General features: G+C 43.2%; 1 protein-coding gene across 2 annotated transcripts in view; it reads right to left on the bottom strand.

The window, feature by feature from the left end:
- The window catches only part of SND1 (staphylococcal nuclease and tudor domain containing 1), a 602,204-nt gene that overhangs the window by 172,128 nt on the left and 407,124 nt on the right, over nt 1-22,952 (bottom strand). The gene's annotated exons all lie outside the window — the stretch shown is intronic.

The following is a 22,952-nucleotide window of genomic DNA, read 5'->3' as shown; positions in this document are numbered from 1 at the left end:
GGCCATACACTTTAGATAAAAGTTGATAAATGAACACTTGTTCAACAAATGACCATCTAGTGTATTATCATTTCGCAGACACAGCCACACATTACAGTCTATACTGACTGTTACAGTCCATCGGTTTTCCAAGACTAATATACTGGTGATCTATCCTCTGGATAGGTCATCAGTATCTGTTAGGCGGAGATCTAAGGCTACTTTCAAACTTGCGGCAGGGTGATCCGGCAAGCAGTTCCGTCACCGGAACTGCCTGCCTGATCCGGCAAAACATATGCCAGCTGATGGCTTTAGTGAGACTGATCAGGATCCTGATCAGTCTTAAAAATGCCTGATCAGTCAGAAAAATGCATTCAAATGCCGGATCCGTCTTTGCGGTGTCATCCGGCAAAACGGATGCGGCAAATATTTTTTTCAACTTTTTTTCGTTCTACGCATGCGCAGACCGGAAGGGCTGATCCGGCATTCCGGTATTTTGAATGCCGGATCCGGCACTAATACATTCCTATGGAAAAAAAATGCCGGATCCGGTATTCAGGCAAGTCTTCAGTTTTTTGTCTTGACTGAAATGAAGAAATCCTGATGCATCCTGAACGGATTAGGGTCCATTCACACATCAGTGTGTGTTTTGCGGATCCACAAAACACGGACAGCGGCAATGTGCGTTCCGCATTTTGTGGACTGCACATTGCCGGCACTAAGAGAATATGCATATTCTTGTCCGCTATTGCGGACAAGAATAGGACATGTTCTATTTTTTTCAGGATTGGAATTGCGGACCCAGAAGTGCGAGTCCACAATTCCGGATTGCGGCCCCATAGAAATGTATAGTTCCGCAAAATGCGGAATGGAATTGCGGATGTGTGAATGGAGCCTTACTCTCCATTCAGAATGCATGGAGATATACCTGATCAGTTCTTTTCCTGCATTGAGCCCTTTTGACGGAACTCCGTGCGGGAAAAGAAAAACATTAGTGTGAAAGTACCCTAACACCTGGGATCTCAATTGATCAGCTGTTTGAAAAGGCACATGGCCTTCTCCCTGTTCACCAAGCACAATGCTGTGCATTGCACAGAGGCTGTGCTTGGTAACACAGCTTTACTCCATTCACATCAGTGGGGCTGGAGCTGCATCTAGGCCATGTGACCGATGAACGTGACATCACTTGGCAGAGTGAAAACTGAGAGAAGGCCATGGCCCTACTGCGAGCACCGTTGCCTGCTCAAACAGCTGTTAGGCAAGGATCCCAGGTGTCAGAACCCCACTGATCAGATATTATTGACCTATGCAGAGGATATGTCATCAGTATATAAGCCTCGGAAAACCCCTTTAAGGCTACACCAGCAAGGCTGTTTTCAGCTGGGGGTTTAGCATTGTATTCCAAACTTGTCCAAATCAAAACTGACCCCAGCAGCTCATGTCTTGCAAGTACAGTGAAGTGAATGCGTACTTTGAGTCATAGCTGCAATGTGTCCAAAAGTTACTTGAAGCGAGTCTGGGACACATGGCTGGCAATTCGTACTTTCCTTAACTCAGTGCTTCTCAATTATTTTCTGTCATGCCCCCCCTAGGAAGAAGAAAACATTTCGCGCACACCCCAAAGGCCGGCCCTGAACTAGCCCCCCTTTACGGAGCCTGGCGCCCCCCCGGGGGGCGCACCCCACTATTTGAGAAGCACTGCCTTAACTTAAGACAACAAATGGTTTTGATGTAAGCAGTTTTAGAACGCTAATCCCCACAAGCATAAGAATACAGTGGTGGCCTATGCTCATGGTCTGCACAGCAGGTCACTTGTTTGTGCCGCTCTTCCTAATTTAATTGGGTAAAGAAAGTCACAATCAATGTCAACCATTTTCTAGCTATGTTGAGTCTTCATAACACAACTGTGTGTACTTTGTTTCGCAGAAGGGGAAAATACATCCACACGGATATACTTGAACATGGAAAATCCATAAAGTACACAGATTGTGCTGCAGATTTTACAGTCTGCGTCACAGGGTGAAAACTGTGGTTTAAATCTGCAGCATTATTTTACAACATGCCAAGTAATGTGCAAATCCTATTACGGAAGTTTTCCACAAAGTGCAGAACTGAGAGTCCCTTTAATCCACTGCGCATTCTGTGCCTAGTGAGGCTATAAAAAGAAAGGCTAGTTTCACACTAACGTTAGAACTCTCTCCTCATGGGGTCCGTGTGGGTGATCTACATCTGTGTAGAATCGATTTGGTCTCTTTCACATCAACGTTGGAGCTCTCAGGCAGGCGGTTCCAGAAGAGTGATAAAGCATAGAGGGGGGAAAAAAACTAACAAGAACCCAGCCACAATGTGGGCGTTAATCACCTGGGTAAGGTGAAATGCAGTATAGTAATGAATATTATAGTGTTTAGAGTCGGTCCGTGAACCCTAGGACAGCCGTGTGCTATCAGTGAATAAGACCTCAGCATATAGCAGCATATGCAAGTATATTAAAATATGGATAAAAGATAAAAATAGGGATAAAATCTATATATAGTTACTTATGTGAAGTGAGTTAATTATATGTATATTTATATTTTTATCAATTTTATCCATATTCTAATATACTTGTATATACTGAGGTCTTATTCACCGATACGCCCATACTGTTCCTTTATAGCGCACAGCCGTCCTATGGTTCACAGACCATATACGGTTTGAAAAACTGACTCTAAACACTATAATATTCATTTGGTCTCCTGTTACTATACTGCATTTCACCTTACCCAGGTGACTGGCGCCCACATTGTGGCTGGGTTCTTTTTGTTCTATTTTTTCCCCTCTATGCTTTATCACTACTTTATACAGCTATCATTGCTGTATACTCTGCCACTCCTGCAGCCTCTCACTACCTGCCGACCTACTCACTAGTGGTTGCTCTCTCCTCCCTGGTGGCACCCGGCTGTTGTTCTAAAGACCACCTTTGGATATACCGTCCAAGGGAAGTCTAAGACTAACACTTTTTTGGGGGGTTTCTTTCCCCCCTTTTTTCTACACAGGTTTCAGAAGAGCACAGCCTGGTGGAGCTCTCTGGATCTGGCGTAGCGGGATGTAACCGTGTACCCCATTTACTATAATTGCATTTGGTATAGATTCGGACGCTACCCGGCAAATATGCACGCAACGGTTTTTGTCCATCTCAATCCCAGCACATTTGTCGGATCTCTGCTGGATCCCATTATAGTCAATAGGGCTGACTTGCACTGTTATAAAATTCGGCAATGCCAGATCGAGCGCTCCAACTGGCTGTTCTCTGCCGGAACTGCCTACCGGTGAGCTCTAATGTTGATGTAACAGAAGCCAAAGCAATCCTTCACAGATTTACAACACCTACACGGACCCTAGGATGCAACAACGCAGCACCTTCATTTAAGTTGCCATTCTATCTAAAGGCACATACCAGGCAACAAGATTAAAAAAAATGGAACTTGTATTGTTAGCACAGATCATTTTCATAAGTCCTCTGAGATGCAACAAAATAATAGAAAAAAATAACCGAAATACATTTTAAGTAGAGGCAGAAAGAAATGATTTATTGCTCACACAGCATTTATATTTACCATTACAGAGGCTTTTGTAGAACTGCCATTAATAGACACAATTGTTACCTTAATGCAAGGCTCAAAAAAAAACCCAAAAAAAATGTATGTTTTTATCATTTTAAAAACTGTGTGGTAGTAAGTGCATATTTAAAGCGTATTTTTTTTTTTTTCATTGCTCAATATGACAAAAGAAGAATAAACCTCATTCTGTATTGTCCCCATTGTTTACACTGCTGAGCATGTGGGTGTCAGGCAGCGCAACTAACAAACTTTAGTATGTTTTGATTGCCATCTATTAAATGGGTTATCACATGAAAAACATTCCATTTAAAATAAAAAAAATACATGAAATCAACTATATTGCAATATAGAGTAAATGCAGTAACAAAGCATTTCTTCAACTGGATGCACTACAGGGAAGTATTTGTGCATAGCACGCAAATGATGGGCTGAACACATGCCTGCTCCTCTGCTGGATTCGAGATGAATAAAAAAAAACAAAAAAACCTAAGGGCTTCTACCAATGACAAGTTATTTCCAGAAATCAACAGTTTGATGCATTTTTATTGCAAGTACACTTCTCACCCTGTCAACTTTTGTAAACACAACTATACATGTTGCCGGCCCTTCAATGACTGCAACATAAATGCAAACTGCTCATGGCTTGCAAAGGAGGTGGCAACCGGTGAACTTTTCCCTCAGGTGGTGGAATCTTCACCACTGAAGATGTCCAGTCATCATGGACAGTATCAGAATGACCTTTCTCCAGCTTGACCTCGCAAGATATACCTTATAGGGGTTTTCTAGGACTTTTATACTGATGACCTAACCTCTGGACACATTCAGTATCTGGCAGGGTCGCGAGTGTTGGACCCCCACCAATCAGCTGTTTGAGAAGGCACCGCCGCCCGCAGTAGTGCCGTGACTCTCTCTCTCTCTGCAAACAGAGTACAATGCTGTACAAAGTTTAGTGGCTGTGCTCATTCACTTCAATGGGGCTTAGCTGCGCCAAGGCCATGTGACCCATGAACATGATGTCACTGGCCTAAGGAAATCTGCCTTCTCAAACAGCCGATAGAAGATAGGTCAGCGCAAAATTCAAGGAAAACCCCCGTTACAGTAACTCGCAAGACCACACTCTTTTGAAGTCTGCAGGGAGACATCACCTCAGCGTCTCCCTCAGTCTGCAGTGATTGTATAAACATATTGGGGCACATTTACAAAGACCCCAACACTCCGCCACCCCACCTAACTGTAGAAAAAACTTTAACATCAGCTGTGTGACTTATTATTGTCATACAGTTGGTCAAAAAGGGGACCTGCAACTATTTTAACTTCTAAAATCTATTCCCATTATTTTTCATGGATTAGAACCGTTTAGCTTTATTTACCAGGTTTCGAATTAGAAGACGTTAAAGTTAGAAATAACACAAAGTCACTGTCTCAGTACAGTTGTGCAGTACACATTCAGGCACTAGAGTCATACACAACACTGCAGCTCTTATGGACACTTTACTCTCTGGCTAAACCTTTATGGCGTATGCTTTATCTGTCACAGATTCAGACACAAATGAGATTTGAGGCCAAACCTGTGACTTCTTCCCATCCACGGCAAGTATGCCAGTTTAAAAAATAAATAAATTAAAAAATAAAAGTGGGGGGCTGGCGTAGATTTTGTCTTGCGGTGGATGAGCCTAAGTTATGTAGAGACCGGCGCCTCTACATAACATAGGGCGTATCGAGAGCCAGCACAGGGTTATGACCGACATCTAAAACGCCAGTCTATTAAAAGGATTCTGTCACCAGGATTTCAATTACTGGGCTGTTAACATGACCACATCAGTCTCCATGATTTACATTACAATATACTAGTATTACTGTCCTGTGTCTTGTAATTTGTCTACAAAATGGCTTTTATTAATATGCAAATTACCTAAATAAGGAGCCCAAGGGCATGTCCCTCTCTCCGTAGGAGCCCAGCCGCACCCGTTCTCCTTGAGCCCAGCACCGCCCCACTGCTGATTTATTCACTCCTCATATGCCTGGTGCGATGAGGAGTGAAGACATTAGCAGTGGAGTGGTGCTGGGCTCAAGGAGAAGGGGTGCGACTGTGCTCCTACGGAGAGAGGGACATGCCCTTGGGCTCCTTATTTAGGTCATTTGCATATTAATAAAAGTGATTTTTATAGACAAATTACAAGACACAGGACAGTAATACTAGTATATTGTAATATAAATCATGGAGACTGATGTGGCCATGTTAACAGCTCAGTAAGTGAAATCCTGGTGACAGAATCTTTTTAAGGGGTTATCCGATATCTAAAATATAACCTGAATGCCTGGCCCCTTGTATGGATTATACTATGGATTATACTTACCTGCTCCACGACACCTGCGTGGCTCTAAATCCCTGCACGGCCTCCACTGCATCTCCCCGTCACTCGGATTAAAACATACAGGTACAGGGGCAGCAGCCAATAGCAGGCCACAACAGTGACCAGCCTCCAGGGGGCTAGTCCCTTGCCGGGGAGCAGGCAAATATAATCCATACAAGGGGCCGGTCATTGGGGGGGATATTTTAGATATCGGATAACCCCTTTAAAACCAGCGTTTTAGATATCAGTCTTAATAACCCTGAGCTGCATCCCCACGGATCAGCTGTTTAAATGAGCTATGATGCTTGTGCAAGCGCTGCATACCTGCTTTGTGAAGGCAGTGCAGTGCAATTATACCTGTTCAGCTGTAATTACACTGCCACTACAAGGGAGATGGTGTGCAGGGCATGAGGACCCTGTAAGGCTCCCAGGTTACTGACAGGGGAACATATTTCGATATAAGAAGCATACATGATATAAGGAACAGTCTAGCACATGATTTATAGACCTTGAGATCCCCATTTGGCATTGATGGAAACCTATGTAAATAGGATTACAAGTGTATCTTTGAGAGAAATGACACAAACTCCTAATAAACAAATAAAATTTTACCTTTTTCTTCCCCAGGGGTGGGGTGGGGGTAAGGTACAACTTGATGTGTCCTAAAATATGAGCATATTCAGCGTATGCTATTCATAAAATGTCTTTTAGAGGATTAAACAGTGGAAAAAGAGTTAGAAATTCCATCTGTAGTTACTTAAACATTTGTTTTAGAGGATCTAAAGGCTAAACTGTAACAAGCCTCAGATGGGAATAACCTTGGGAGCACCTAATGGACATCAAGAAGAACCAGTCAATGCTTTTGAGTGAAGCGGGCATCAAGTAATATAAATCTCCAGATAAAGTTTGTCATTTTAAATGCACTTTAGCACTTACAATATGTAGTTCAACGTGGAAGAAAGAACTAAAAACTTAACCTACAACCAAACAAACCTATGACAATCTTGCTTCTACCCTGCATCCCTATTTTATTGCTCGTAGTTTATAAATGCTCTACGCTTGAAAAAAAATAGGAATATTCTTTACACGCGCTGGCTTCTTGGTACACCGGCGCTTATACACAGCACTTAATGTGAGCAAGCAGAGCTGCAGGGTAACGCATGTGGAGGCAGGGCACCAGTCTGCTCCAATATGAGACCGCTTTATCACCTACTGAAAATGCTATCCAAAACGGGAAAATATGGCTGCACTTTCACAAAAATGGCCAAAGCATAATCGCTATCTCCAAGTTATTAAACTTTGGCTATTGCTCCAATTACTGACTTACTGTATAGCTTTTTTTTTATGTCGCACAAAACCTACGTGGATTTCTGAGTCGAGCTGATAAATGGCAAGATGAAACGGAGAGGCAACCACCATTTATACCACAGTTAAAAGTAATAGTTGGGGGGGGAACAGGTCACAGACTTCACTGTTTAAACCTGTAACATGTCTCGGAAAATATACTTACCATTTAAATAGGTTTTAGGATTAGAACTAGAAACCTGCATCAAGTAAAAAGGTAAGAAATGGGCACTATGATAACTAGGCATCTCTTCATGTTAAACTACTGCGTGGTAATCGGTAACAGTGTCACCCTTTAATTATGGTGCTCAAACACAGAATTAAGCCTCATGCACACAGCCGTTCCGGTTTTTTAGGTCTGCAAACCGCGGAGCTGCAAAAAACGGAAGCTGCCCGTGTTGCCTTCCGCAACTTGTGGAACGGATCGGGCGCCGGCAATGTAAATGCAAAGCGCGGACAAAAATAGGACATGTTATATATTTTTTTTAACGGGGCCACAGAACGGAGCCACGGATGTGGACAGCACACGGAGTGCTGTCAGCATCTTTAGCGGCCCCATTGAAGTGAATGGGTCCGCATCCGAGCCACCAAAATGGTGGCTCGGATGCAGACCCAAACAAAGGCCGTGTGCATGAGGCCTTAAGGGAAGTAGCTCATCTCTTGCCTCTAGAACTGCACAACTGCCGTTCCCGAATTATTTTTTTGCAGCATCTTAAATGACCTGTCATGGGCATAAAAACTGGTGAAATTATTAGCTATAGGAAGCTGTAAAGTTACAGGATCAGGAGCTTCTAGATAAATTTGATTGGGCCACACTAGTCAGACAGACATCTAAAGATCGCGTCCTTCAGGTCAGCGCTGAACCACTGATAGCAAAGTGTTTCAAATCCCCTGACCACCAGAAATAGCCAACATAATACTGAAAACATTCATCCTAGAACATTTAAAGGGATTGTCACCTCGCTTTAGCCTATAGTGATGCGGAGGTGCACGGCTAGATCGCAGCTAAAATGTGCGCAATAAACCTGTCCCATAGCACTGTGTCCTTTTATTGTGTTTAAAAAATGATTTTATAGATATGTAAATGACCTTGGTAAGGAGCCCAAGGGGCTGCACTAACCTTCTTGGAGGCAAGCACCGCCTGTGTCCTCCGAATCTCCTCCTTGCTCACAGATCGCCGTAAGCTCGCGATGCGCAGTGACGGCATAGTGTTCCTTCCCTGAGTGCATCAGCCTCAGAGAAGGAACTGCACATGCGTGAGCTCACACATCGTGAGATTACGGCAATCTAACTGTGAGCGAGGAGGAGATTCGGAGGACACAGGCAGTGCTGGGCTCCTTCACAGGGGTGTGTGGCTGGGCTCCAAGAAGGTTAGTACAGCCCCTTGGGCTACTTACCAAGCTGATTTACATATATAAAATCATTTTTTACACTCAATAAAACCACTCCGAGATATGGGACAGGTATATTGTGGACATGCTAGCGGTGATCTAGCCAGGAGAATGTATCGCTTCTGACATTACAATAACTGTACTTCCCCTTTAAGAGCAGAGATGTGGTGTGTTAATCAACACTTTCTACTACTAATGTCCTTTTGGGACTAAATTACACCACTTTCACTGCACCTACCTACTTAACTAAGACTTAGCTTTTATTTCATATTATTAATAATTATGGTGTAGATAACTAATGTTAAAATTCTCAGTGATCACTGGCCATTTGTCTATCCCTTTAGATTACCCTGTCAGGACCGTCATCTGACTGGGTTTGATACACACTTTCACTAACAGGCTGCGCGCTTGCCTGTATTTGTTGTTTGTTGAGTGCAATTCATTTTATTTCACTGTAATGGCCTAATGAACAGCTGCCATAAAATTCAGAGCCTCACGCTGCCCCCCGACATGTTTCGCCGTATCACGGCGTCTTCAGGGGTTAGGGCAGAGTGACACTCTGCCCTAACCCCTGAAGACGCCATGATACGGCGAAACATGTCGGGGGGCAGCGTGAGGCTCTGAATTTTATGGCAGCTGTTCATTAGGCCATTACAGTGAAATAAAATGAATTGCACTCAACAAACAACAAATACAGGCAAGCGCGCAGCCTGTTAGTGAAAGTGTGTATCAAACCCAGTCAGATGACGGTCCTGACAGGGTAATCTAAAGGGATAGACAAATGGCCAGTGATCACTGAGAATTTTAACATTAGTTATCTACACCATAATTATTAATAATATGAAATAAAAGCTAAGTCTTAGTTAAGTAGGTAGGTGCAGTGAAAGTGGTGTAATTTAGTCCCAAAAGGACATTAGTAGTAGAAAGCTTCTGACATTAAGCTCAGAGCATAGCTGCTTCCCACGCCACTACACACATTTTTGTCATGGAGGTTCAAATATTTCAAAGGAAATAAAATTAACTCTCTCACATACTTTGTGTAAAAAAACAAACTAAAAATATGCATAATATGTCCATAACGACCTGTTCCATAAAAGTATCATGATATTTAACCATAGTGATCGAGTGTAAAACATAGCAAAAAAAACAAAACAAAAACAAACTGGTTTTTGGTCACGTCACTACTATAAAATGGATTAATAAACGTGATCAAACTGAATAAAAAAAAACTAGAGTTCTCCCTGCAAAGAAAACGTCCTCAAAATGTGGTATTGCTGTAATTGTGTATTTACCAACTAAATAAAGGTAAAACGTACCATAATTTACAAGACAGAGAAAGGATCAAATATTAAACAAAACAAAGTTCCCTATCAGTATGTCTTTGGAGTTTGGGAGGAAACCGGAGTACCGAAACATGGCGAGAACATACAAACTCCATGCAGATGCTGTACTTTATTAATAAAAAATAATCAATAAGTTATATGTATGTGGCCTAGAAAATGGCAGCTCATCCTGCAAAACACAAGCCCCCATACAACTACGCTAATGGAAAGAGTCATGCTTTAGGAAATAAATAATGAAAAAAAAAAAAAAATTGGACCCTTAAAAGGGGTTTTAACACTTTTTTTTTTTCAATAAGATCCTGCAGAATGGTTTTCTGAAACAGTAGATTCATACTTACCTGCTCCACTTTGCTCTCGGTACTGTCTGCATCTATTTGGCTACAGGAATGGTCACACGCACTACTCCACCCAATGACTGGTTTCAGCGGTGACATGCTTTGTGGCCGAATGACCACTGAATCAAGTCATTGGCTGGAGCAGTGCACCGTGCCCATAGTCAGCCAGGTGTAAACAGTGCCGAAACTGGAAGCTGGAGAGAGTGGAGGCAGCGCGCACCACCGAAACACAAGTATGAATCTTTTGTTTTAGGGGCCATGCTGCAGGAACCTGTTCAAAAAATGATTTTTACCGGATAACCCCTTTAAAGCCCAAAGGAGTCACGTCTAAGGTGGGATAGTCTAGAGAGAGACTTATCAGGTCTGTTATGTTCATTTCAATTCCTACTTTCATGCATTGGTAGTGGTGTGCTAAGGGATCCAGACAGGATTTAGGTGCAGAATATAACCCAAATCCTAAAACGACGACCTAAACCTTGCTCACTTCCAAATCCATTAGCGTAATGCAGGCAAATGTACTATGTACAGCCTTAGTTTTTTAGCAAATTAAAGGCAGACAAAATTTACCGTAACAACTGTGGACCAAATTATCCCGACCTCATATCTCCTGGGTGAAAAAAGGGATTGGGCAAAAATTATCAATTTACTTAATCCTTCTCTCTCTCAACATCTGTTATGAGAAGAGCTGGGAGCTACCCATACACATTCAACTTTCGGTTGAACCTGACGTTCTCAGCATAATGTGTATGGGGAGTACCAAAAGCAGAGAAACCTGTATAAAGTGTAACATCTACTCCTATCAACCTTACTATCTATAGGTGCCTCTTCCTTTTGGAGGAGTCTCTGGCTTGGCTGGTAGAGGTAATCATCTAACTGAAGGAGAGTTCTTTTGCATCATCTTTCCCCAAGGAATATTGCCTGAAAGTCTCCGTACACCACTGGATCTCCTCAATGAGAACCTGTAACCCCCCTGAACTTTACCATCCACAGTTTTTAAAATGCACCACGGACAGGAAAAAAAAAAAAAAAGGGATTAAACAAGGAAACGATTAATCAATTAAAATCGTGCTGCCATTAAGAAAGCTAAGCTTATCAGAGTACAAGCTAAAGGGATTTTAACACAACCAAGCTTGGTATAATTATATTCTGGGCACTGGTACAGGTGGGCTTTGTAGTAAAGCCCTTCTTCTGGAGTTGGAAGCTTTGCCAAGTTCCAAAGCCATGCAGCACAGTTATAATTCCAGATGTCCATTTGATATATGCTGGAATAACATACCTCGCACAGTTCATTGGGTTATAAATGTACAGCCCAGTGATGCACTGCTGTGTGGTTCCAAGTTAACAGGAATGTGTACTGTCTGCAGCTAAAAAGCTGGGATTACCCAGAATATCTAAAATCAGATGCCCCCGACCTACATCTGTTAATAAAATATCTAATCGCAATACGATTCATAGCTGTTCAGACATGATTATAGAGAATTTCTGAGCATGCATTACCACGAAGGCTGCTCTAAATGTAAAAGTCCAACCAAGGATGCTAATGCCACATTATTTCAGAAAACATAAGACCTAGTCATCGAAACCCGATGCGTTAAGCTGTCTCAATCAGCACACTCCATTTAATTACAGGGTGTAGAAGAACATCGAAGGGGGGTGTACTGATTAGTGGGAATGGTTTTCTGCATCAAGAATGCATCTCAAGCCATGCTAATAAACAACTCCTGGTCTCCTGCATATAATTAAGCTGCTACCTGCATAACAATTTCTCACATTTACAGTGATGCAATCCGACTAGCTGCAATATTAAAACATTTCCAGACCTAATGGCGATGTTCAGTAACACTGCCTGCAGAGACCGATGCCGTCATTGGGTGTGCATCCTCCATTGAGTCCATGTTCACCTACAGAAATCTGTGGCCAGAAAGAGCATGCAAGTGGCTTGGCCTATTGGTAAGAATCTCAGGTCCCACACACTTTGAATAGAGCTTTTGTTCTAGCGATCAATGGGACTCCAAGGGTTCACTTTTCTTATTTTTTTTAACCTATCCTGTGGATGAGCTGTATGTGGAACAAGTCCTTAAATGGTTTTCCAAGATGAATAAATATCTTGGACAATCCCTACAGTGTGTTACATAAACAATAAAAAAAATACCCCATTTCTCCAGCGCTGTCCACTCACAACGCTAGTTGTGCTGAAACAGTAGCAGCGACGTGCCTGCATAGAGCAGTCTATGTACAGTTTAGGGCACCGATTGGCTGCAGTTGTGAAGTCCAACACGCTGTATTATGGTCTTCGTAAGCACTCGCTGTGAAGCTGTATGGTGCCTGCAATAAACTTGGAGGCATAGTATGGGCAGAAAGGGCTCTATGAAGGCATCTATAATACAGCTGTGCCCATGTTCATACACAGTCAATCCTAGGTACAATAGCGGAAAGAAACCAGACCTTGTAAACAGAAGCATCAAGCTGAGGTTCCTCTGAAAGGACTTGCCACCATGGTCCCTGTGCTGCAAGGCAACGTATCAGGTCATGGTAGCCCTTTCCTTAGGAAGAAATAGTGCTGGCTAGCAGTCTGAGCTTATTTAAGAATCAGATCCCTAAAAGCCATATGTACTCAGGAAGACTTTCAGTGTACTCACTCTAGCGGGAATGAGCTGAAACCTAGCCTGATCTCCTGGAGAAGACTATCAACTAGTTAGTGCATTAGGAAATACAACATTACCATTATACGTAAAAAGGTCAGGAAGCTGTCAATCTCACATTGTGGAATCTAGCACTGCAGAACATGGAAACGTAGTACATACTGAAAAAAACACACAAACATACACACTCATAACAAGAGCAGAACACACCACCACTTACATCAATCATTTTCCCCCAAAAATCCCAACTCTTTGGCCACTGGTCAAAGCCCAATCATATTCCACAAAATCTAAGCAACCCTGGCAGGCAAATCCCCAGTCCTGCCCAACGGTGCAATGAAATGAAAAAAATAAAAAATATCCTTAAGAAAAGCTGGCATATTTCGTCTGGCGGGAGAAATTCTTACATCCCTGCTTCCACCATTAGCATACTTACACTAACCAGCTCAGCAGGGACAAAAATGCAAAATCCAGATCTGCTAATCCCCTAATCTGGACTAAACCCAAAACACTAATGGATTTGAAAAAAAAAAAAAAAATATATATATATATATATATATATATATATATATATATATAAATATATATAACAATCCTTTTAGTGAACGAGGACTGCTGCTTACCAGGCAAGGCGTTATGACAGGGCATAACTGGTACTGCACTGAGGTCCTTTGAGCTTACAAAAAAACTAACAAAAAAAACAAAACTTATTCATTTGCATATGGCTTAATAAGTACTGCTTCACATAGGACTTTGGGGAGGACAATTGTGCTGATGATCTGCTTTATTTCTTTATCTGCAGATGCACTCTCACATGGCCATGGATTTGCCATAAACCAGCTGATGGCTACGACGCTGCAAGTGTTCCAAAAAAGGGAGTTCAAGCATATCTGTCGCCAGCTGACAGGTCTTTTTGAAAATCATTTTATTTCCCATGAAATTATTCTTGGTATCTTTTCTTACAACTCTGCATTGGGCTGTTCCTCTGTCATTACTCCTAGAAATGTATGAATAAATTGACAAATTGGGTGACACAAGTTGGGGCTATTTCCTTGTGTACTGACCAGTGGCGGATTATAATTGGGGCGTTTGGGTCGGCAGCCCCGGGCCCAGGGTGAGTGAGGGGCCCATCGCCAATTTGCCATCCTAAACGCCCCATTTTGCGCCACCACCAGACCCCAAGTTACTAAAATATATCTGCAGTAGCGACGCACAGCCAGCGCTTCACTTACACGCCGCTGCGCTGCCTGATGCAGTGCAGACAGTAACAGCCGGCCGGCTTGCTTGATCCCGCCCCCTTCAGCGCCGTGAATATAGTCTGTAAAAATGAAGCAGGGCGGATTCACCGGAAGACAGAGTGCTGAGGAGAGGAGGGGGGCACGTGACTCAGTCAGTCACTGTAGCTCCGCCTCCTCCATCACAGAAGGCACACTGCAGTGCTTTATTCCCGCCCCCGATGTGCCCGCCCCCAGTCTTTTCAGTGCCACCACTTACTATTGCCAGCGCCAGGAGTCAGGACAGCCTGGCTGGGTCTGTGAGAGAAAGCAGCAAGGAGGACCTGCTTCGTCTGAGTTAACTTCCAGTATTCAAGTGAGCAGGCGCAGCAGCAGCCAAAGCTAGTAAATTCTAATGAATGGTGATGGCCTGGGCAGCAGGGCAGTGGGATTGTGGGCTGCCTGTGTCTGTGAGTGAGAGGCAGAGCAACAGTGGCCATTTTAGTCAGATTACAGGCTACAGCCACTCTGCAGCTTTGGCTCTAATCTGACTGAAAAGGCTGCTGCTGTCTGGCCTCTGCTCTGCCTCTTTTTTCACAGGTACCACTGCCCATCACAAAGTGTGTTTGACTATAAAAATGATGGATTATTACACCAAGTGTTTGATATTAAAATGGTGGATTACAATTGATCCTTCTCTTTACAGGTGCCCAGCCCAGCACACCAAGTTTTTGACCATCAAAATGATGGATTATTAATCCCTGTATGATATAGGGATTAATAATCCACCATTTTGATGTTCAAACACTTGGTGGGCTGATCTGGGGATTAGGGATGAGCGAACTTCTGTTTTCAAGTTCGGCGTATAAGTTTTGGGTTATCTAACAATTCCATTATGGATATTCCGCTACCACGGACCCTAAATTATGGTTCCTGTTTGCAGAATCCATAACGGAATTCTTAGATAACCTATAGCTTAAAAACCGAACTTGAAAACAGAAGTTCGCTCAGCACTACTGGGCACCTGTGAGGAGAGAGAAAGAGCAGTGGCACAGAGACATTGGCCAGCAGTGGCCATTTTAGTCAGATTACAGGCTACAGCCACTCTGCAGCTTTGGCTCTAATCTGACTAAAATGGCTGCTGCCTGGCCTCTGCTCTGCCTCTTTTTTCACAGGGGCCACTGCCCATCACAAAGTGTGTTTGACTATAAAAATGATGGATTATTACACCAAGTTTTTGATATTAAAATGGTGGATTACAATTGATCCTTCTCTTCACAGGTGCCTAGCCCAGCACACCAAGTTTTTGACCATTAAAATGATGGATTACAGGGATTAATAATCCACGATTTTGATGTTCAAACACTTGGTGTGCTGGGCTGGGCACTAGGGATGAGCGAACTTCTGTTTTCAAGTTCGGCGTATAAGGTTCGGGTTATCTAAGAATTCCGTTATGGATATTCCGCTATCACATTAATAAATAGAGAAAAGGGGCCCAAGTTTAGGAAACAGCCTTGGGCCTATGATGCACTTAATCCGCCCCTGGTACTGACACTCCAATCCGTGCTGCCAGCGTCAGATTTTGTAGGGGAATGTTAAAAGGAACCTGTCACCTCTATGTTATCCTCCCTGAGGACAGCGTAGTATAGCTGATTTCAGTGGTCTGTCACTTCTAGGCAGGCAGTTAGTACTTGTAGAACTGTGCAGTGCACTCCAGCGCTACAAGGGAGATGAGGCTCGCTGTCCCTGCGACCTCACAATGACAATTTTTTTCCTGTTCTGCATAGGCCGCCCGACGCGCTGTGGCCGCCCGACGCTCCTTCTTGTAACTCCCAGGTTTGTGCGGCGCATTGCTTATAGCAATGCGCCGCACAGACCTGTGATGAGTTATAACAAGAAGGAGCGCCGGGCGGCCACAGCACATGCAAGTATATTGCTGCAGAGTAACTGGCCATGGGAGCCAGGACTTCAGTAGTAGCGCTACAAGGGAGATGAGGCTCGCTGTCCCTGCGACCTCACAATGACAATTTTTTTCCTGTTCTGCATAGGAAAGAAACCTATCAATCATAGTCTGGAGACGGGGGGGGGGGGGGGGCAGACATCAGTGTTTTAGCACCGTCCATAGGTCCATGTTTTTAGCATGGATGCATGCTCTATTTTGTCTGTTTGCTGAACCATCACGTCCATTATAGTCTATGGGTCTGTGAAAAGCAAGGCTGCAACAGGGATACCATCTATTTACAGTAACCCCTGCATAGCTGGTCTATAAAGCCATTTTAAGATTAATTAACAAAAAAAAATAAAAAAAAATCTAGATTCAAATCGAAAATCCTCTATAGGGATGGAATTTTTATTTTTAAATATTTTTGCAAACTCGCCCAGCCCTTATTGGAAGGAAATTTTCTATAAATTACACCAGTTTAAAGGGTGTGTCCAGATTTTGGCCTCACCCTGTAAAATAGGTGTCCACTTTTCCCTCCTATTTACATAGGCACCGCTGCTTTAACAAATCTGGGACATTGATAGCATATCTCTAGGACAGGGCTTGACAAATTTCCTTGGAATCTAGGAGCCAGCTAAAAAAGTTAGAAGCCCCCTCCCCTGTATTAAAATCATTGGTGGGCAGTGCACCCCTCCCTCCCCTGTATTAAAATCATTGGTGGGCAGTGAATCCTCCCCCCTCCCCTGTATTAAAATCATTGGTGGGCAGTGTGCCTGCAGCAATATACTTACATGCGCTGTGGCCGCCCGACGCTCCTTCTTGTAACTCACAGGTTTGTGCGGCGCATTGCTTATAGCAATGCGCCGCACAGACCTGTGATGAGTTATAACAAGAAGGAGCGCCGGGCGGCCACAGCACATGCAAGTATATTGCTGCAGAGTAACTGGCCATGGGAGCCAGGACTTCAGTAGTGTCCTGGCTGCCATGGGAGCCGATCGGAGCCTCAGCATTACACTACTGGGACTTCGATCGGAATTGCCACCAATGATGGCGCGGGGGGGGGGGGGGGGGGCACACTGCCCACCAATGATGGGGGGGAGACCGCCCCCTATCGTACCGCCACTTGCCACAGTTCTGAGAAGGAGACGCACCGCAGCGATGAAGAGCCTGAGCCAGTAGCAGTCCTCTTCACTGTAGTCTGGGGCGGGAAGCGTGAAGGGCAGGCCTAGTAGATGCAGACTCCTGCATGACGCCGCATCTACTCTAAACTTAAAGTGCTACTGCGACCGTTTTCAGAACTCTCATAAGGGTCCTGGCACATCTGGGTGCAGTTCTGACATGCAGTTAGGATGCAGTTCATCATTGTAGCAAGTTGAAATTACCTAGAGGACCTTTCTCCACTGTCTGGTTTAATAGCTTCATGCATTCCCCATGTAATAACAATTCTAGAACATCTATTCTTATGGCTCTATGTTGTGTCGTTCCTTTATTATTTGCACTAGAAGTTATGAATAAATTGCTACTAGCCTTCAGTAAGGGTACAGAGGGGAGGTAACAAGTTGGGGGGGGGGGGGGGGGGGTTGTGTACCTGCACAGTCTGACTCTATCCAATCAGTGCTACCATTTTCAGACTGTACAGGAACACACACCTAGTTACCGCACCTCTGTACCCTTACTGAAGGCTAGTAGCAGTTCACTCATAACTTCTAGAGCAAATAATAATTAATGGCACAACATGACTAGCCATAAGAATAGATGCTCCAGAATTGTTAGTACGTGGGGAATGCATGTAGCTATTCAAATAGGTATGTCAGGAGCGTTGACAGGTCCGCGTTAAATCATTCCCACTTTGCATAACACCAACACCAGGGTTTAACGAGGCTGCTAAACTGGCTAAATTGTAAACTGCACCCTGAACGCATGGCAGAACTGCACTGTGTGCCAGCACCCTAACGGTAACAGCAACCCTAAAGGATCCTACACGAGGTCCCTTGCAATAAGTCAATGTCTGATATGGGTATGCCCCTTTAATAGTACAATCAAATTAAAAAACAAACTTTATAGTACATCTTAAGAGAAAAATGCCTCTCTTTCTCCACTTTTAGGCCTCATGCACACAACCGTTTTTGTGGTCTGCATCCGAGCCGCTTTTTTGCGGCTCGTATGCGGACCCATTCACTTCAATGGGGCCACAAAAGATGCGGACAGCAGTGTGCTAGAAAGATGTGGGCTACAGCAGCATCTGTATAAACTTCTTTATTCAGGTTTCCAAGGTGCTGTACAAATTTGCAACGTTTCGGCTAGATGTAGGATGTAGCCTTTGTCAAGCACTCAGTGTGCTGTCTGCATCCGTTGCACCATTTCGTGGCCCCGGAAAAAAATAAATAAAATATATATACACTATCTATATATATATATCTATATATATCTATATATATTTATTATATATAGCGCATGTCTTATTCTTGTCCATTTTGCGGACAGAATAGGCATTTCTACAATGGGCCGCCAAATCCGTTCCGCAAATTGCTGAGAGAATTGTGGCTCAGGAATAACCCAATTGAGAGCATCCCATCCTATGCTTTCAACAGGAGTTCCCTCACCTATGCGCCTGGACCTAGGACAGCTAAAGTTGGAATACATTTTCTGAGGGAGCATTTGAGGGATTGTACAATCTTAAAGGGGTTCTGCACTTTGTTTTAACTGATGATCTATCCTCCCCGGGACCCCCGCCGCTCAGCTGTTTGAGAAGGCAGCAGCGCTCCAGCAGCGTCGCGGCCTTCTCACTGTTTACCGCCGGCCCACTGACGTCACGACTAGTATCAACTAGCGTGGGCGGGGCTAAGCTCCATTCAAGTAAACTAGTCATGACGTCAGTTGGCCGGCGGTAAACAGAGAGAAGGCCGCGGCGCTACTGGAGCGCCGCTGCCTTCTCAAACAGCAGGATAGATCATCAATTAAAACAAAGTGCAGAACCCCTTTAAGTATCTTAACCTTGGAATGTGTAATATAAGAGACATGCCAAACCTCACACCCTTGATAGGAACTAGAGATCTCTGGTAACAACTTTCCCGAAATCAAACCAGGATATCTGACAAAACAAGTGCAATTAAAGACAAAGAAGGAGATTGTGTTATTTTTTTGTTGGTTGCCTTTTTATTTTAAAGCTGGGTATAGCGTCCCTCTTTAAGGGTATGTTCATATGGCAGACATGCTGCAGTAACATCTGCAACTATCTCTGTCATTTGAATGGGACTAGAAGAAATTCCCTTCCATGCTGTAGAAACAGATACATGGAACTGAGATTCAGTTGCAGACAAATCTGCCAAGTGGAAAATATATCTTTAAGGCTAAACTCACACGATCAGGATTGCGTGCGGATTTTCGCGCCGTAGGCCATGTATCATGTACATTGTATTCTATGAGAATTAGAAATTCTCAATGCACATGATTTTTTTTCAGTGCGGATTTTGACTTGCGGTGTGGATTTTAAAATCCGCAGCATGTCAATTTAATTTTATTTTTCCTGAACTGATTTTCTTCATTCACTTAGTAAAATCCGCATGCGGAAAATCTGCGCCAAATCCACATCAATTGACACTGATTGACCGCACGGATTCTCCTGCAAACATGTGCTGATTCTCCGCACATGAATCCTGAGCATGTGCATGTACCCTAAGGAGTTATCAGGGATGAGGTCTTTCCATCTTGGCAAGAAATGTGTTTCCATAAATTCATGCCAGTTGCCTTTCAATTTAATATTCTGCGCCATTAGCCCGCAGGTTAGCTCATACTTGGCCTGCCCTCATAGAAACATGAAATGCTCTGCAAAGAGCTGGGCTCACAGAAGTGCTGGTCATCATATACAGTACTTGAAGTGTTAAGATTAAGAAGCAGCAGACAGTCCTCGGGTAAAAGGAACTTATTTGTCTACATAAATTACAGTAAGTACACAAAAACCTCTTGAATCATTCAGAAAGGTCAAATCAACTTCTAACAGGCAAACAAAATAAAATGCTAAATGTGGAGCAGTCCTGGCCATTATAAGCTTGGATCAAATGGAGGGAGAGGAACATAGAATGCTAACTATAGTGAGTGAGTGGGTGCAGTTAATCTGCTAATGTTTTATAAATTATAATAAGCTCTCCTGGGAACTACTGTAATTGATCCAGCCTCCGTTTCCCCATTCTGCATAATTGGTAAATGACAAGATGTCGGCAGGTAAAGCAAACCGGCATTTAAACAACTATACATAAAGCTGCTCATAAAACAATGCCCACTCTTTAGGGAATTTGGCAGCATCAAAGCAAACCCTCATTGACATCTATGCCTTATTCCACTTGTGTATTAAAAAAAAAAAAAAAAAAGGGGTAACCTTTAAAAAGGAAATTATACAGTCACAGTCGAAGTACAGTCATTAAAGTAACATTTTCTAAGAGCTACAAGATCTGAAGAGACAGGCTACAAAAATTATTGCTCTAAGCTTGCAAGATCAGGCGTGAGGTAATGCACAGCCAAGACAATCCCTGCTTAGCAGTAACTTGCCAAGGGTAGAGATGGCACCCAAGTGTGGCTTGTTACTGTGGCATTAATAACTCTACATGGCAGACGATTCTGACTTCTCTCTTACTAACAGAAGAGGTAGGATTACGGGTTGAGAGGCAATTAGGAATAATTCATTGCTCCTGCCCTGTGAAGTCATAACCTTTAACCTCAATGCAGCCTAGGGGCTTATAAAGGTCTAATGATAGCCCACCCTATAAAATCCACTATAGCGAGATAGTCTACAAAGCGCATGTAAATCCAAGCAGTGTGCTGCTGAACAGATAAAAGATGTGTAAAATGTAGGTGCAAATTAATCTTTAGGATCCACTGCTTTCTAGGAAATCCAGCAGCTACATTAACAAAAGGTCACCATGGAAGGAAACAATCTGTATACTGTGCAAGAACCCAAAAGGTCAATTTTCTAGCCCATACTACCATCATGGGGTGACACTTAATAGATACACACAGTACAGAATGGCAGACTGGAAGAGAAGACAGAACCTGGCTTCCAATAGTCAGAATGAATCAAGGTTCACACTGAAGGAAATCACCTTCATGCAAAACCAACATATCTAAAAGCCATCCACATTAATAGGGATGCATGATGGAACGAGATTATACCTACTATATATCGTCCACGCACATGCCTGAAGCCTTTGCAGGGTCAGGCATAGCATGGAACTGGTCCACTTATGGACAATCAGGGGAGTGAAGAAATAATGATAATGGCATGATCATAACATGGCATCAGGTAAACCAGATTTCATTTCTCATACTAGGAGGTTTATTTTTTGCCTGCATCTCGCCTGAAAAGCAGATTCTTCTCCCCTATGCAGTGCTAAACATGGCTTCTGTTGAAGAATTGTTTGTAGAAAAGGACTGCTGCCCACATAAGGAGTCCTCAATGGTTCTGCTGCAGGAAATCCCCAGCTTATAGCATACCAAGCTGCTTCTTACTTGAAAGCTATTGTCTCCTCAATCCAAAAAAAGGCTGAAGAAATGCATTAGTTACCTACGCCATTCTATACAGCCATCCATGGGACAAAGGGAATGTGAATAGTATACAAAATGTGAACTCCGCACTAAACCCAGTGAATAGTAATGTTACATGGACTATGCCAGAAGGCTGTCTGTTGTGGGGAAAATGAGCACCATTTTCATAAACTTACTGTATTTCTAGACAATAGAGCCAATACAGTCATGTTTAGTCATTTCTCCACAACACATGTAAAAATGGGCAAGCCTGAATATGTATGGCAGTTTAAAATGTACTCCTAAAACCACAAGGTATAGAGGCAATGGAAAAAAATATACATTATATATACACTATCGAAAATGTCATTCAGGTCCCTCTGGTGGAGAAAGTGTTAAACTGTTCACCTTTTCTAGCAGACACTTCCATGGTGTAACAGCAACTGAAAGTTCATCTCTAAGACCTGCAACAAATAGCTTCTTTCTCATGAAGGACCACATAACTGACTAGACCTCAATACTGTACTCCTTACTGTAGGAGATGGATGACTGCACCTTGCCATATGGACTGGAGGAGAAACCGTAGCACCAATGCGGAAGTGAACTCCAGAAAGCCAAGTTCCTTACATGTTTTGGACACTGTCCTAATCAGATTAGAGTGAACCCTATTAGTGAGGACACTTTTACAACCTCCCCACTATTTACTTTTCCTCCCCACATTCTAATAATTTGGAAATTCAGTCCAATATAATCTGATTTTAAAATAATTACAAATGTAATCTTTCCTTAGGGCTTTTTGATCCAGAGAAAGTAAAGGGGGGGGGGGGGGGGTGAGAGCAGGTTTCTGCTTTCCAACTATTATAAGATGACTTGAGAAAAGGTTGAAAGTGTTCAGCTGTACTTGATATTAATCTCAATTCCTGCAAGAAACCCTCAGAGAGGCAATGTAAAAGGTCAGATTTAAGAAGAAAATCAATGTATTGCTGGGAAAGCAAGGACATAAACAAAGTCTCTGCAAATACTGCAGATGTGGTAAGCACCGAAAACTTCACAGGGACATTAAAGAAAGCGTCATAATCACTGAAGATCAATAGAAATGTGAGGGCAATCTAACTTGTTACAAGCGATGGAACTTACCAACGTGAAGTTGAGTAGTGCAGGAGCATTGCAGAACACTCGTGGACCAGGGGTAGGTGAAGATGTTCTTTGCTTCCTTCAATCGTTTTACCTCCACCTGACGAGGAGTGGAATACAGCAGGCATTTCCTTACAGACGCACATAGGGGGAGACAG

Source organism: Bufo gargarizans, chromosome 2, assembly GCF_014858855.1.
Source record: "Bufo gargarizans isolate SCDJY-AF-19 chromosome 2, ASM1485885v1, whole genome shotgun sequence".
Lineage (NCBI taxonomy): Eukaryota > Metazoa > Chordata > Amphibia > Anura > Bufonidae > Bufo > Bufo gargarizans.
This window is presented reverse-complemented; position numbering and strand designations above follow the sequence as displayed.